This window comes from Mauremys mutica, chromosome 2 (genome assembly GCF_020497125.1).
Source record: "Mauremys mutica isolate MM-2020 ecotype Southern chromosome 2, ASM2049712v1, whole genome shotgun sequence".
Lineage (NCBI taxonomy): Eukaryota > Metazoa > Chordata > Testudines > Geoemydidae > Mauremys > Mauremys mutica.
The window spans coordinates 200,939,001-200,951,719 of record NC_059073.1 but is presented as its reverse complement, the minus strand read 5'-3'; the positions used below and the strand labels follow the sequence as shown (position 1 = coordinate 200,951,719).

Here is a 12,719-nt window from a genome sequence, read left to right as displayed (position 1 = left end):
TTGAGGATGATGGGCCATATATTCAGTAAGAGAACTCAGGCCAAAATGTTCAATAGAGGCTCCAGTTTTGGGTTCCTAAGTGTTTGGTTGCCCAACTTGAGACACCTTGGGCCTGATTTTCAGAGATGCTGAACACTTACAACTCAAACTGAAGACATCAGAGCTGCGGGTGCCTAGCACCTCTGGAAATCAGGTTCTGAGTGTCTCTGGTTGTGCATTACAAAATGTAAGCACCCAAAATTCATGGCAGCTTTTGAGGCCTAATTTTACTGGTGATGCAAATGGTGATTTAAACTGAAGATGTGTGCAAGTGAGGAGTAAGTTGCAATATTTGAAAATCCATGCAAGTGTTGAAATTACCTACCTTGAATAAACCTGGAAGTTGCCCATGGCTCAGAAGGTCAGTGGGATAGTGTGAAAAGGGAGTGAGGCCTGCCAAAAATACAAAGGGCCAGGAATGTGTCAAGGGGTTAGTCTGGCTAAGGCACTACGTTAGCGGGGCAAGCCTTGTAGAAAAGTGACTAACAGGAGAGTGTAAAATAAAGCAGCCCCTGCCTTTAAAGTATACCAGCACTGTTATAGACATACCTGCCATTCCTGGTAGCGCACTCAGATTCTCATGCACTCCTCAGTACACTGGGAAGTCTAGTATCATGTTGAAAATACGTTTTGAATCATCTTTTGCCCCCTTCTGAACATTGGGACTGCTCCCTGATAGTACTCTGTGGTTTGCTGGCCAACCTACCTGAATAACTTACTAGGGAACTCCAAAAGTCATTCTGCATGCCACACCAACCTGAATAACATGCCCCTCAATTTCACATTAGAACTTCAAAGCTAGAGCCCTTTAATTAACATATTGAATGTCCTTGAAAAGGACAGTTCACCACTCTGTGGCAAGGTCAATGTTTTAGTTTGCCTTCCATTAGCAGTAGTAACACGTCATACAGAAAACAGAAATTATTTTGTCCTTTTTGGTTCAGAAAACAATTTATATTGTTCTTTTCTAGTTCTGTAGTTGCCAAAATGACTGCAATTTATTTACCTCTCTCTGTTAGATAACAGTAGTAGAATGCTTAAATATTTCTGCAGCTAACAGTTATCTTAATTCTCAGATGGGGTAGCCGTGTTAGTCTGTATCCACAAAAACAACGAGGAGTCCGGTGGTACTTTAAAGACTAAAACCCACTTCAGTTTTTTACCCACGAAAGCTTATGCCCAAATAAATCTGTTAATCTTAATTCTATAACCACAGAGCATTTTGGGATGAATCACCAGAAACACCTTTTCAAATCTCAGCTCAATAGATCCACCTGCAAAAATGTGCATGTACCCAATGAGTTAGAAAAACATTACATTTGTGTGTGCAAATTAGGTGTTCACATGCACCAGTCTGCACATGCAGTTACTTATTCTGTGCACACATATGAGGAGTTTTGTGGGCATAACAGATGCATGCATGTTTTTAGCTCAGCTAGTTGAAAAGTTTAACATCAGCTAGCCATAAACTGCCATTAATCTCCCAGAACAACAGAGCTGTCTTTGTGCCTAGCCCCTGCATTTTCCGTTTTTCCCCCTTGTCCAGCCACACAGAATCTAGGTACAAATTTCTGAAAAATTAATAATTTTAATTTGGCCAATACTCAAAATTTCAAGATTTATCAATCAGCTCTGCATGGGTAGTTACTGCTCTAGCCTTTGAAAATGTAGTCATTGTGGACACATTACCAGAGCCACATGTGTTGTTATTTATTTTGTTTTCATATAGGCTCTTATCCAGCAAAGAACTTAGGTACATGATTAAGTTCATTTTGACTTCAATGGGCATATTCACATGCTTAAGATAAGCATGCACTTAGGTATTTTGCTTGGGTTGGGGCCATAGCTCATTCCATCAAACTACACTCCTTACGCTGAGTTAGAACCCACCTCTTACTTGGAAATAAAACACAGTAGTCCAACTTAATCCTTGGTTCATCTCCTCTAAAGTCTGTAGATTTATATCAAGGATGGATTTATTTCACTGTTGAAATAACCCTGGCTACAAATGCAAGACACAATGCTGAACACATTTCAGCTGGAATGATTAAGGTGGAAAAACTGCAAATGCAACTACTGCTAATGAGAACTTTTACATAATGGTTTTTATATAATATGAAAGGATAACAATGTCTTGGAAATATTAACACTGGCTGCTAGTTCTCCTGGAGTCTCTCCTGAGCTTCCATGTTTGAGCCAGAATCAGAAGGAAGTTTAGAGTGCCTTGAACTTTTTTTTAGAAGTCAGAGCTTGTGAGCTGATTGGTGCTTGTTTGCTTTGTGTGTAATACAATTGCAATTATATCAATACAGACTGTAACGTTATTCATAGCCAGGAACGCAAAGAGACAAAAACGACCAGGATTTTTAAAAGTTATTTGTGATTTTGGATACCTCATTTTTTTGATGCCCACCTGGAGACACCTTACAGGGACCTTGAGAACACTGAGAGCTCAGAACTTTCTGAAAGTTGGGTGCCTTTAAGATGTCCCAAAATGGACACAAAGAACAGATGCACCCCAAAATCACCTGCCACTTTTGAAAATCTTGACCATATAGTGATGGGGGCATAATGTCTTGGTTTATACCTATAATAATTTTCCATTTATGATTGTGTACAGGGACAAATAAAAAAAAAGTATTGCTTGTATAATAGGAAGAGAGACCCCGCTGAAAGTAGACACAATTGTCATACTCTATGGTACCTATAGCCATTTAAAATGAAATTCTATAGAGAGTTCATTAGCTGGGTCTAGTAGTTCATGAAGAAGTTTACAAACCAAACATGAAGAGATTCAAGAGGGCACAGAATGCTGCAGCCTACTTCTTGAATTGCACAACCAATGATACTAGTGGTGGCTGCAACAGAAGAGAAAGGTATGGTAGGAGTGTGTGTGTGTGTGTGTGTGTGTATATATATATATATATATATTGTGTGTGTGCAAGAAGGGATAATTTAAGGATTCTATTATGCCCATTAAGGCACACATTAATACACTAATATTGGGGTTTGTATCTGAAGGAGGCAGAGCTCTGGGGTACATAAGAGGAGAAGAGCTACTGCACCACCCTGGGAGTAGATGAAGTGCATGATTCTCTCTGTGCCTGTGTGGTTCTGCAGTCTGGTTTAGTACTGTGGTATTGCCCCCTTCCTATCTCTCTCTATCCACTTTGGAAAAGTTAGGATCAGCTAGGGTGACCAGATGTCCCGATTTTATAGGGACAGTCCCTGATATTTGGGGATTTCTCTTATATAGGCAGGGCCGCCCAGAGGGGGGGCAAAGAGGGCAATTTGCCCCGGGCCCCGGGCTCCGCAGGGGCCCCCAAGAGAAGAGCGGAGGCTCCCGCCTCCGCCCCTCTCCTGGAGCCTCAGCATCTCCGGCGGGGCCCCTGAGCCCCGCCCCGCTCAGAGACGCGTGGTGAGCGGGGCGGGGCTGGGAGCTCCAGCGGGGCCTGAGCCCCGCCCCGCTCAGAGCGGCGTGGGGAGGGGGCGGGGCAGCTGCCTCCGCTCGGCGTGGAGCTCACAGCCCCGCCCCCTCACCACGCGGCTCTGAGCGGGACGGAGCTCAGGCCCCGCCGGAGACGCGCTCGGTAAGAGGCTGGGGCCGGGGCTGGGACCGGGGCGGGGGCGGGGGGGAGGAGCGGGACCTGCCGGGGCCGGGGGCGGGGCCGGGGCGGGGGGGGAAGCGGGACCCACCGCCGCCGCCGCACAGCCCGGTCTTTGGCGGTGGGGGGCCCCTTCTGTTCCGGGACCCCCCGCCACCGAATTACCGCCGAAGACCGGGCTGCGCTTCGGCGGCGGGTCCCGCTTCGGCGGTAATTCGGCGGCGGGGGGCTCCCGCCGCGGGTCTTCGGGGCACTTTGGCGGCGGGTCCCGGAACGGAAGGGCCCCCCCGCCGCCGAAGACCCCGGGCCCCCGGAATCCTCTGGGCGGCCCTGTATATAGGCACCTATTGACCTCCAGCCCCATGCTGATTTTTCACACTTGCTGTCTGGTCACCCTAGGATCAGCTAGTCATAAGCAGCTATTGACCTTCCAGTGCACTAGAGCTGTCTTTGTACCCAGCCCCTTGGAACCCTTTTTTCCCCTATTGAGCCACACAGTCCAGGCACAATTTTTCCCTAATTGTAGTTTTATTCAGTAGAATTAGTCTGTAGAACCCACACATCCAAACTATACCTCCAGTGGATTAGCCTACAGTTAGCTCCTGAGAATAGACTATGCAGAGCCTGGTTCTCATAATCTGCATGCACCGAACTCGCTAGGTTTTGTTCAGTCCTTGTCAAACCTATTACCACTAAAGCATTGTGGGTTTAAAACTGCTAGGTGCACTCTGGTCCTGATTCACTTAAGTACTTAAGCACATGTGTAACTTTAAGCACATGAATAGCCTCGTTTAAATCAATGAGCAAAAAGTGCTGAGAAAAGCACTAGGCTCGGGGGGTGAAGGATGTGGGCCTGATCTGTAATAATTTATGAATACTGTATGTGATCTGGGACAGGTACTGTATCACTTTAGTGGATTATTGGAATGTTTACTGTATGCATATGTTCATTTAGTTTACCAGCAGGGCTGTTGCAAAATTAGCAGGAGAGCAACACAATAGCTCCAGATAAGCAACCTCATAAAGACAGTGAGGATCATTAAGAGCCAATGCCTGAGCTTTCAGCTGGGAAGATGCTATTCCCGTTCTCCAGACAGAGTTACAAGACTTGTTTTGCCGAGCCCATGAGATCAAAATGACAATAAACAGTTAAAAAGGTTACTTTAGACAGAAGGGAGGCAGTTGCCAGGGGACTGTTTATGGAGAACAGACTGACACAGAGACAGACTGCTGGAAGAGCTGAAGAAGCAAAACTTGCCTGGTCCACTGCATAGAGGTAGGGCTTAGAGTAAGATAGCCATGTATGTAGCCCTTTTTTGCATTACAACCCTTTTTTCTTAAATGTTATGCTTTGTTCTTGCTGTTAAGATTAAACAGTAACTTGGTTTGAGAAGGCTCTGTGGTCACTTGTATTAACCACCCGGTCACAAGCTCCCAAAGGGAAGAACCGCAGGTGCCAAAACCAATCAGGCCTCCAGTGCAATCACAGATGGTGTGAACAGTGCCTTAGACTGGGACCTGGTCACAAGATTCCCCTCCTCCTTCCAAAAAAAATTTTTTTTTAAAAGGTAAGGACATGGGCCCTAAAACCTGAGGGGGTGCACTGAGGGATCAAAGGTTTATCTAGCACTGTAACCATAACAGGGGGTATTGGCACTGAAGAACCAGAGAACGGATGCTGGCCTTTGGGCCCAATAAACAAGAATCACAACTTTCATTTGAAAAAAGAGATAAATCTCTAGCCCCTTTCTTTGCAATGATTGCCTTGAAAATGTAAACTTCTTGCTAAGACTTAAAGCAATAGGGATCCACTTCTGCAGCAAAAACAACAAGGAGTCCGGTGGCACCTTAAAGACTAACAAATTTATTTGGGCATAAGCTTTCGTGGGTGAAAACCCCACCTCTTCAGATGCAGCAGGACACTGGCGGGAGCTGACCTAAAGACCTTCACCCCACAAACTATTGATGGCATGTATCCCAGGGAATCATTCTCATAACCCTCTGCAAAATCAAAGGCAGACCCTCTGCATAGTGGTGTGATAATCATGGGCAGAAATTGGTTTCATTTGTAGGGAGGCAACAAATAATTGTTTTGTACCCCAAGCAAAAATACCAAGATGGGCTCTGTTTGTTAAAAATGTCAACCTTCGTTGAATGCAGCAACTATGGCAGCCCCTATCAAGGGGAAACCCCGTTTTAGTGGAACACCTTTGCAGTGGCCAAAGCTGAGCTTTCAGTGGAAATTCTTGCACTTTTAACTCTGGAGTGGCTGCCACCACTCCATAGTGATGTCAATTACCAGATGTTGATAGATAAAACCTGAAAAATTCTGGAAACTTGGGTACAATTCCCAAAGGCTTTTGTTGGAGGAATAAATTGTTTTAAAATGCCACATTTTCAGAGCGTAGAGGACTGGGACAATAGAGCTACACTGATTAACGCCACCTGACTATCTGATCACTAGTAAGTAAGACCTTGTCTATAGTTGCGTAGACTTGTGGCAGCATGTACCGTACATGTAGTGAAAGGCAGGCTATGTCCACAATCACTGGGGTGTGTTGCTATATGCGGCAATGAAAGGCTCTGACAGGGGGAGGCAGTGGGGAAAGGCTGCAGTGAAGAAAATGTAAACCTTTTGCTTCCACTGTGGTGGGGAAAGGCTTCAGCAGCGGGGAGGGAGGAGGACACTACTGAAATAGCCATGTAGACGTGGGAGATGCTGTCTGGGCATGTAGAGAGCCATATAGAGTATATACCCTGTGGGGATTGAGGCAGATGGGCACTCGACTCACCTGAGCAGCGCGTCCCCATCTACACCACTACTTATACCTGTGCTAGCTGGGTGAGCAGTGTCTGTACTCTACATGCCACCTTAAGTATAGACCTACCCTAGCTAGCAGGGCAAATATGTGTGCATTTGTGTTCCTATGTACATTTCTATACATTTCTCAATGAAAGAGCCTTTTTCTGTGCGTCAAAATGAACATTTCTTTCCTGCTGAGTTTGTCTTCACTTTCTTTTTTTGGGGAGGAAGGGGATAAAGGAAGAAAAATGCAAACCTACTCAATATTTCATATTTCACCACTGGTGGGACTTTATTTACCCAACGTCCAGAAGGAACTACACTGAGTGTTGGATTTTCAGAAGCATCTAGGAGCATAAGTGACTTTGGTGCCTTTGGAAATCCCACCCTGAAACAATTAGTTCCCATAATGTAACTGAACATTCGTTACATACTTTCAATAATTACAAGTCTTACCCAGACTCAAACAAGTGACACAAGACTTGATCTTACAAAACTCACAGATGAACTTAACTTTAGTCCCAAAAAGAATCCCATTGAAGACAATGGGACTACACACATGAGAAAGTTAAGCATCTGTTTTCAGGCTAAGGATCTTCAAAGTGAAAGGCTGACTGTCAATCCATCTAGCCTTTTCTTTAACTTCCAAATCCAGATCTCCCTCCCCCCCCTTTTACAAATTCACACTTTAACAATAGATGCAACAAATTCCTGCCCTGAAATTAATAAATGAGGAGGTCATGGTCAAGTTTAGACTTTCCTCCCCTCCTTCACTCCCATTAAAAACAGCTTTGTAGTGCAATCCAGCCAATATTTATGGTTTTTACAACTGCATGCATCAAATGTAAATTCTGCTTCTAGTCAAGTTACTAGTAGTAAATTATAACTGTGACTTCCTCTTGGCTAAGATGTAAGCAGATAATATTTCATTTGAAATTAATCATATTCTCCCATTATTGACTATGGCTGGACATTTGTTTCAAAAGAGATCTGTCAAAATTTAAGTGTATAGGGTCAGATGTATGCCCTTCATTATAGAGAGCCAGAATATGCTATTCAGCCATACCAAATGCCTCTCCATAAGACAGTCAAATGTGAGAAATTACAGCATCACTCTTCAAAAAGATAAAATTTGGCATGGTATAATGATTCTGTAGTTCTTGAAGCACTGCCCAAAGATAGCTAAGAGAAGCAGCCTTTCTTTTCCATTAGCCAAACTCCAGAAGGCTGCACGTTTATAACATATAAAAAATAGTCCCTCTGACAGCAATAATATCTTAGTGTCTCAAGTTTAAAGAATACTGCTCAAAGAGTGACCAGGAAAAGAAAATAGATTCAGAGTCACCCAGTTTCACAGGTGTGGAATGAGAATGTGATGTCTGTAGTTTCCAGACACACATGCAGTAGCTTGCTGTATAGCTTACACTTGATCCTCAGTGAGAGCTATAATAGTTAAAAATATGTTGGAGCAGCATGAAAATCTGTGCAAAATTAAAAGCTTTAGTAATTAATTAAAATCTTTCCCCAGCACCAACAATAGTAAACCTAAGAAGGCCACTTTTAAAAGGCTATCCTTCTGGGCAAACTCATTGCTCCATGATGTTTGAGTCATAACAGTGTCTTGTCACAAATGAGTGTCATCCTGACCATGTAAGTCAGTGTAATCACATGATGGCATTATATTGATTCTGAAGAGATTTCAAGATGATTACTGTTTTTCAGGGCTAGCTTCCAGAAAGCTGTGTCAGAGTTGGGGACTGCTCACTTTAATCAGGATGGATGGCACTGAGAACCATATCAAAATCTCACCTCAAGCAGAAGGTTCTAGCTCACTAGAAGTTTATCATTTATGAACCCAATTCTGTGGCTGAGGAGACACAGTGCAACTTGGGGAGTGAAAAGAGGTCTTTAAGCCACCTCTGTGCTTCCCTTATCTTGGGCTGATTGCCTGCTAGGCTGATCCCCAGCCCAGGATAAATAAACCAACTTTCAACCTGGGTTAGCTTGTACTGATTGCCTATGTTGCCTAGAAGCCGTTATGGAAACTGGGTATCAGCAGGGTGTAGGAACCCTTTCCATGACAACACCTTTTATGTAGGCCATGGAGTGGGTAGGAGATGCAACATCAGTTATATACCACCAGCGGATCATCCTATATTGGGCTGACCCTGCCATTGAGGGCTACCCTGCTTTTAGGGCCACTTTGCCCTAGTGATGTAGCCCAAGATCTCTGCCTGTTTGGATTTTGGAGCAACAAAAATCAGTACAGTAGGATGTTAGGATGAACAGGCGGTGTTCTCACCTTCAGCTTGTAGTGTCTCACTGATAACGGGGTTATCCTTCTCTGCCCATGTGAAGTGCTCACTCAGGAAGTCTGTACTCATAGTGCTGATAGAGGTAAGTCATGTTGCTGGTCTGGATTTACACCAGCATACCTGAGATCAGAATCAGGCTTAAGGTCTCTAGAATTTGCTGTCAGAGCACACCCTCTCTTCACTCCTTCTTCTGAATACTACCAAGGGATGAAAGTCACAATGTAGGCCTTAGTATTTCATTTTTAATTATGACTGGCTGGAAGTGGAATCAATGAGAGAAAAAGGCCAGAGCATAAGGTCTGCTCTGCCACTGAAGTGCAGGGGAATCTTGTGTGAAACTCTCACATACAAAGAGAAGAATGAAACCTATACTTGGGACATTTTAAAAAAAATTCTCACTGCTTTTCCTTAATCTGTTTTTCACTGATATCTAGTTTTCTCTCATCCTACTTCACCCAATCCCTACCCAGTGAACACTTGCTGACTGGATCTAGTTGTGAATATACAATGGGTAATTTTTGTTGAGCTCTGCATACAAACAGTGGGGGTTCTAATACAAGTAGTCCCAGTGAAGTCAAGAGGACTAGTTACGTCAGTATAGTGAGCAGGATTTGGCATTTTATTGGTATTTTGACCCCAGCCCATCAAATCTCCACACACAATTGACTTTCCTATCAGTCTGGTCTTGCTCTCTCAGCTTGTTGTTGAGACTCTGAGATAGTTATGAGACTATCTCAGACTTGAGCAATGTTTGTTTGTGAAGTAATTTGATAATTCCTTGCAGCAGAAGGTGCTGTGTGTAGGGGTTAAGTAAAGGACTGGGTTTACAAAACAATTTTATGCTCTAGAAGAGTTTGGAGGGGGTAGGGGGGTGATTTTGCTGCCTCTGTGGCAGAAGAGAGGATAGCTCTCTTTACCTCTTTCATGGCATTGACAAAAGTCTTTGGAAACTCCTTAAGTACAATCTTTAGCTAGTGTAAACTGGCATAGCAGCTCCACTGACTTCAACAGCGCCATCCCAATTTACACCAGCTGAGGATCTGGCCCTTTGTGGCCAAGTCCATCTGTATCAGAGCTTGTTTTCTGCCACCAATGCTCTAGTTTTTCCACTTTTTTTGTCACAGGTCATCTCAGAAGCATGACAATCTGTGTGGTTTGTGTGGTGGGAAGGATCTTTTCAGGGCTAGAGGATCCTTCTGCGGCTTGGCTTTCTGATTAGGGAGAGATTTATATAAAAAGGTTTGGAATTTAGTTTTCTGTAAGTTTAGGAAACAACTAGCTCAAAATCTAACACTCTCCAAATGTTTGCAAATATTTCAGTTTTCACATTGCAAATCTGTAGACCTGAAACATAATTGAAAAAAGAACTTTTTGTTCTGAAACTGTTTCCTCAGTCATAAACCGTGCATTTAGCTTGCCCATGTTCAGTTAGTTACTCTTTTCACTCCAAGTATGCAATACAGCGTCAAATAAGACATTATACAGTCTATTACAATTCTTCTTTTTAGTTTCACATAAACAAAACTGATACATGTAGTCTGTCACAGTTACTATTTTTTTTAACTGCTTATGATGAAATTGTGGCCATGAGTAGCATAAGGTCAGGCAGTTTTAGACTTTACTGACACTGAAGGTTTTGTAATTTTCTTTTTCATTTACTTGAACTATAAATAGAACATCTTACTGTAATGCTTATTCATGATGACAGTATATACAACAGTGTGTATGCCTGGGTTCTGGCACTAAATAGCAGCCAGATAGTTGTTGGATCTCTTTTGTTATACTAGAAACTGCAACTAAATTCCACGCATGTCTAGAAATCCTATATTATTTCTGGTATCTAGGAGAAATCCAAATTGTAGACAATGTGTGGCATGATGTTAGGAAATATGGTGGTGGATTAATCTAAAAATACAAAAACATATATATCATGTATAGTTGATAGCTATCAATATCAACAAGTATAGAGGAAATGCTCCATCTCAAGGACATATACTATATTCCCAAACAAGTACTTACCAGTATATAGATAAAATTAAGACCATAGATTTACAAGCTTGTAAACTCTGCATGCAGATCTTACAAGCGTATATAATGTGAACATAAACTAAAATTAGCTATGCAATGGCTATAGATGGGCAATTTAGCCAACTGAGTTGTATTACAAAGGTGTTCCCCAGCTGAGTTCCTACGTCTGTAAGCTCTTATTCAGTGGACTGCAGCAATCTATGTATTAACTAATTTTGAAAATTCAATCTCTCATTAATTTTTAGAAGCTATTTGATCTCCCTTCTATAAAATTGGTCTTAATTACATCATATAATGGACCTACATATAATGCTGTTCACATGAGACCTCAAGCCTTTTGGTTCTGGGGTAGAATTATTTTTTTTTCAGTACATCTTCCTCTCTCAGTGAGACGGGATGCCTATCAAAATTCAGATCCAAATTTGGAATGTCCTAATGTCAAGGCAGCTGTATGTTATTCCAGCTGCCAGTGGTACCGTAGGGTTGCTGGAGCACTGGAGAGCTCGGTCCACATTACTGTTTTTGTCTGCACATGTTGGAGCTGAGTGGGTAGCACAGGAGCCTCTGTGGTAACCATACGCTACTAACTAGGGATTCCCCCTCAATGGGAATCTTCAGCTGGGCCATGGCAAGTGCTATTCCTGCTTCTTTCCAGATGAACTAGTCAGAGACCTTGTCTAGGTAAAATACTCAGTGACTTATTTACAAAGTTCACTCCCACGATCTGTATAGATTGCACAGCAGCTTTCACAGTGGCCTGGGACTCTGAGGCTCCTGAGCAGGGGAGGGAGTAGAGGGGAAAAGAGAGAGACAGACTGTTCGTCTGACAATCTGTCTGTCCATCTGTCTATCACTCTCCTCTTTCCTCCATCCTCTTCATACATCTTTCCTGTGCCTTTGTACCTTCTAATTTAGCTTTTAAATCTCTCCAGCCTATCTTCTATCTATCAGTTTGGCACAGTGCCCATATTCAGGTGTGTAAGTGAAGTTGCAGTGATCAGAGTGCTAGGTCAGCTGTTGTTGCCTAGCACTCTGTTACATGAACATTTAAGCCAGGTTTAAGTCTGCTTTGGGCTGCCAGAGTGGCATGAAACAGACTTAATAGGACTGAGGATCTGATATGTGGAGTTTCAGATATTTCGGTCTGCTAGCAGTGTGTCAATGGCAGCTACTGTATTTTTTAATGGCAGCTACTGTATTTTTCTCCACATTTTAGACACAAATAAGTCAGTCTCAATATGTTTTAAGTCAACATTGTCAAATTTTGGTGCCTAACATTTTAGAGAAGATGAGCATGTACAGCTCCCATTGGAGGCACTTGGAGCTCATTACCTCTGAAATTCAGACTACTTTTAGTTAGGAGCCTCAGTTTAGCCACCCAGGTTTGGAGATATTGGCCTGAGGGACTTACCCAAGAACACCGGGTTGATACAGGAATCAAAATCATGTTTCCTGATTTCCAATCCCAATGACATCATTGCTCTGAAACTTATGAAGAATTTTGGTTTACTATATTCTCAGGCTCTAAAATAAGCTAGTTGAATTATGAGGTTTTGCCATTAAATGCTTTGACTGGTTCACCTCCACTAATAACAGTATAAATAAAAAGAACAGGAGTACTTGTGGCACCTTAAAGACTAACAAATACCTGTCAGTATAAGTAAATTAAATGAGGGTTTTTTTCCATCTTACTATGTTTTCTACTTGACAATATATTTGGGTTCATAAAAATGTAAAAAGTACAGATATAAAATAAATAGAGGGTACCTGAGCTAAAGGGCTTATCTGGCTTAAAGACAACTTAAATCTTATAGTTCAGTATGTTACTAAAGAGATAGATGAAGTTCCCTAAATATAAGAGTCTGGAGGTTATTGGAATTCTTGCCTGACCAAATTAACTTCTCATCACAGATTCAGTATTTCTTTGGG

General features: G+C 42.6%; 1 protein-coding gene across 1 annotated transcript in view; it reads left to right on the top strand.

Moving 5' to 3' along the window:
• Positions 1-12,719, top strand: part of SUGCT (succinyl-CoA:glutarate-CoA transferase) — a 689,609-nt gene that overhangs the window by 548,999 nt on the left and 127,891 nt on the right. The gene's annotated exons all lie outside the window — the stretch shown is intronic.